The sequence below is a fragment of the Apodemus sylvaticus genome, chromosome 22 (genome assembly GCF_947179515.1).
Source record: "Apodemus sylvaticus chromosome 22, mApoSyl1.1, whole genome shotgun sequence".
In the NCBI taxonomy this organism is placed as follows: domain Eukaryota; kingdom Metazoa; phylum Chordata; class Mammalia; order Rodentia; family Muridae; genus Apodemus; species Apodemus sylvaticus.
The window spans coordinates 50,717,731-50,722,463 of NC_067493.1; the positions used below are offsets into that span (position 1 = coordinate 50,717,731).

Here is a 4,733-nt window from a genome sequence, read left to right on the forward strand (position 1 = left end):
TAGACTTGGGTGAGTCAGTTACCAGTAGGGGTTGAGTTCTGCAGCCTGTGTCCTGAGGCTGAGGACGCTACTGCAGGGGGTTGGCTGGGAGTGGATCAGGCAGGAATGTACTGTGTGGCTTCTCGAGGAAGCACAGCTGAGCGTAAAGCTACACTTACACATAAAGCCAATGTAGAACTCTGACTCCATCTCCCCTGTCGATCCTCTTTTAGTGACCCAAGTCGACCTGCCTAGGCGGTGGCTGGTCACGATGGAAGCCTTTCTCTTATCTGACCTCCCCTAACTCCATGGGACAATTACTCTCTTATTTATTTATTATATGTAAGTATTGTAGCTGTCTTCAGACACTCCAGAAGAGGATGTTGGATCTTCTTATGGTTGTTGCTAGGATTTGAACTCAGGACCTTTGGAAGAGTAGTCAGTGCTCTTAACCGCTGAGCCATCTCTCCAGCCCGACAGTCATTCTTAAATCCTGTGGACTTTCTTCTCCCGTTTTAAAGACAAGATCTCTACCTTGACTAGAACTATGTAGCTGATAATAGCCTTGAATGTCTGGTCCTCTTGCCCCTGTCTCCCTCAGTCTATGCTGTGCTGGGGACTAAAGCCAGGGCTTTGGTTCTGCTGGCTGGGTGAGCATTCTAGCAATCAAGATGCCTCAACCCCACCAACACCCCTTCTCTCTCTTCCTCTGTCCCTTTCTCTCTTCCTCCTTTTAAAAGTCATCAGCACGAGCCAAGTTGCCAAGCGAATTGTTGAGCATGCGAGCCGTGCTAAGTTTCTCGAAGCAGCTCTGGGCCAAGAGAAACTTGAGGGAAGCCAAGAGTTGCTGGCTGTGCAGAGGAGCTGGGAGTCAACTTGCAGGGCCCTGTCTGACCTCCCCCCTCCTTCCATCCTGTGGTTATAGGAACTGCGTACCCATCTCTTCCTTCTCCCCTCTTCTTCCCCACACACCCTCCCTCCAAGCAGTGCCAAGTTCCGTAACTGAAGAAAACAGACCCTGGATTTGAGGTCATCTGGCAGCGACCATTGGGAAATGGCAGAACCGCCCCAAAAGGGAAGTATAGAGGGCCGGGCTGATGGGCGTTTGGTTCCCTGCAGCTCATGGCCTGGCCCTCCCTCCCAGACCAGCTCTGTTGCAAAGGAAAATACATCATTCATCTTCTCAGGATCTTGCCCATGGCCCCCTTTTCCTTTTTCCATCCCAGGAATTCAGTCAAGGGAAAAGGAACTCTCTACAAGAAAATCTGGGCTTAGACTTTCTCTGTGTGACTCTGTTGAATGTCTCTCTGGGCCTGAAGAACATGGCTTTCTGTGCCCCCACAAAACAAGAGGATCAGGAGCCTGAGGTCCCTCCTGATTACATGGTGAGTTAAAGGACAGCCTGGGCTACCAGAGATCCTGTCTAAAACAAGCAAGAGCCTGCATGCCCGTCCCATGCAGCCTACTGTGTAGTCGAATATGAAACTCCACTTATTTCCCAGAACTGGGGAGCCAGCCCTTCTTCCAAGGCAGCTGCTCTCCCAGAATTCTGGTTTCATTGATGACTTCCGGATCTTAGCGATGCCACATTTCTAATTTAGGTTGGTTTTGAATAGACCATCCCAAGCTTGAATGTGTACCCCGCTCAACCCTCCTCCTAACCGCCCCCCCCCCACCACCCCATCCCTGCCTCCGACAAATTCAGTGTCTGTCTCAGGTTATTTCCAGCCTGTCTTTCCCTTCCTGCCTGTGAGCAGGGCTTCCAAGGGGGAGCGCCATACACTTATCTGCTTGATTGGGTGCTGGAGCCGTTTCCGGTCTGTATCCATAATCTACACCAAGTGAGAAACATCCTGTAGCTACATCTTTTTAGGCGTCCGTAATGATTTCCTTGGGCGAGATTCCTAACAGAAGAATCAGGGGATTAAAGGCTTTGAGATGACAGGAATGGAATGTAAGGATGAGTAGTAGGTGGGGGAGGAGGCATTTTGGGTCCCCCCAGCCTTCTGGTTGTCGAAGGGAGACTCAGAGGGAGAAAGCAATGTCTCTGGCTTTATCTTCTTATTGTTTTGTTTTGCTTTGTTCTTTTCAGTGTTTCAAATCCAGCCCAGAGCCCTGTGCCCTAGAGGCAAGCGCTCTGCTTTTGAGCCACACTCCCTGTCTTCTTCTTCTGGGAAACTGGACAGCATTAAGAAAGAAGCAATGAGCCGGGTGGTGGTACACGCCTGTAATCCTAGCACTCTGGGAGGCAGAAGCAGGAGGATTTCTGAATTCGAGGCCAGCCTAGTCTACAGAGTGAGTTCCAGGACAGCCAGGGCTACACAGAGAAACCCTGTCTTGAAAAAACCAAATCCAAAAAGAAAAAAGAAAAAAAAAGAAAAAAAAGAAAGAAAGAAAGAAAGAAAGAAAGAGAGAAAGAAAGAAAGAAAGAAAGAAAGAAAGAAAGAAAGAAAGAAAGAAAGAGAGAGAGAGAAGCAATGCCAGCGGCTGGGGACCCCTCAGTGGATAAAGCACCTCCGTGCAAGCCTGCGGTCCTGGGTTTGGATTCCTGGCATTGATGAAAGAGCCCACATAATCCTTGGTGCTGGCAAGGCAGCCAGTCAAACTGCTGAGTGAGCGCATGCTCAGTTGTGAATGCACGCATACACACATATGCACACATACACACTCTAATACTCTTGTGTTCCCACCTGCTAATATTCCTCCCCAGCCAATGTCAAGTGTCAGACTTCTCGACTTCCCCAAGTTTCTCCTAGCTCACAGCCAAGGCTGTGTTTTCAGCCTCGCCACGCAGGCTTGTACATTGGTAAGCAGTTCCCTCCTGGTTCCTCAGTACCTGGGGCATCACAGTCTCTGTATGAGATAGATGAACCATTCCACTTTGGACAGACGGTTGATTGACCGTGGCTGGAAGAAAGTACGTTTCTTAGCTTTTTCTAGAGACGTTTGCTTCATATAAATGGCGTGCTGTGTCCCACCCCCCACCCCTCTCTCTCTCTGTGTCTCTCTGTCTGCCCCTAAAAATGAATAAATCAATTGTCTTAATCAGACTAATGGAAACGGTGCTGGCTGGAAGGACTCCCTCAGGAGCAAGCCTGCAGATGCCCTCTTGAAGAACAGCAAGTGGGGATGCTTCTCATCTCTGAGCCTCTGTTTCCCCTGCGTGCCGATGGGCATGGTATAATTCTACCAGGAAGAACTTCCCAGGAGAGAGATGGCCAGAGTCCTATGAAGTTCCTAGGAAGAAAGGGGCAGCGTGACTGCAGAACTCAAATCCTCCTCTGTCAGCTCCTCAGGTCTGTACATGGATACTGACTCAGGGTGTCAAGTTCTAGCTGATACGGTTTCTATCCCATACCATGCCCCAGACCTGACCTTCAGGCCGACCCAGGACTGTGGGAAGCCATGGAGCATGCTATGACTACCGTGCCTACATAAAAAGGAATGGGGGTGGGGTGGGGAATAAAGCAAAATAAAACAGAGTCACTCTGCCACGTTTCAGGTTACACCCACGCAAATGAAACATCTTGCAATCTCCCTGGACCTTCTGAGACAGAGAGGGCAGAACAGGACGCCCACCCCAACCCGAGGACCCCTGGTCAAATCCACGCAGGCACTAAAGAACTGTATTAGTTGAGAACCTGTTGGTCTCCAAATTCCTCATAACAGAGTGAGTTTTTCAGCTCCCAAGGCATTGTGGTTTGTGATAGAAGGAGATTTCACAAGGATCTCAGTTTGGCTGCCATCCATTGTCTCTGCCTACTCGCCAGGTATCTAGTCCACAAGGGACTGTGTTAAGGACACAGTGAGTGACAAATAGGTTAGGAGAGGCTCTACCTAAGTCTAGAGGGTGGACATTAATCAGTCAACATAAGGAAATAGAGATCCAAGCCCCCAAAAGCTGGCATGGTGACACATACCTGTCACCCCAGTGTTCCAGAGACCAAGGCAGACTCAGGCTGCCCAGTGAAACTTCTGTCTTTAAATGTAAAACAAAAGCCAACTGGGAGCTACACAGAGGAGTCTGTGGGGACATCAGGGCCATGTACATCAGGGATGCGGTCCAGCCTGGAGGTGACGGTGTGTAAGGTCCAATGGGAGAGGGAAGGAAGATGCCACATTAGGAAAGATTCCGGGCTAGATGTCGTGACTCGGAAGGAGGGGGAGAGAGCCGCACGGTGGACCCCAGTGCACTCACATGGAAGGCAAGCACAAGAAAAATGGAACCCACCCAGTGTTGTGGGAAGCTTGTCAATAATTCTGTAATGCACTGAATACTGAGTTATTATACAATCCAGCAAGTCTTCTCCCAAGGACATACCCCACAAGAATCAAAAACGGAGGGTCGAACCTGGCTCTAGGAGGACCTAAAGGTGAAAATGACTCGATGGCGATCAACAGATAATGGACTGATGATACGCGAGATCTGAGTCCTGCAAAGGAATATTACGTGGCCATAAAAGGAATGATTTCCCAATGCAGGCTATGCCACCAGTGAAATTTGTCAATATCCCATTAAAAGAAAGAGCAAAGCAAAACAAGCCACAAACAAACAAACAACAACAAAAAAATACAGACACAAAAGTTCCCATTGACTGCGCTCCTGTAACAGCCAGTAGGTGAATCCACCGTACAGGAGATGGATGGTGGTCTGGGTGAGCAGGGTTAAACCGTGACTGTCTACTGATAGTGTAGGGTTCTGTTCACTTGATGCGGGTGCTGGGAACTGAACTTGGGACCCTTGGGAGAGCAGT

The 4,733-nt window shown here is 49.3% G+C and overlaps 1 long non-coding RNA gene across 1 annotated transcript; it reads left to right on the top strand.

Moving 5' to 3' along the window:
* Window positions 1-1,077: 1,077 nt before the first annotated feature.
* LOC127672678 (uncharacterized) lies at window positions 1,078-3,491 on the top strand. Its single transcript, XR_007974999.1, has 2 exons — window positions 1,078-1,364; window positions 3,029-3,491. It is a non-coding gene; the product is annotated as an uncharacterized LOC127672678 (long non-coding RNA).
* Window positions 3,492-4,733: the final 1,242 nt, after the last annotated feature.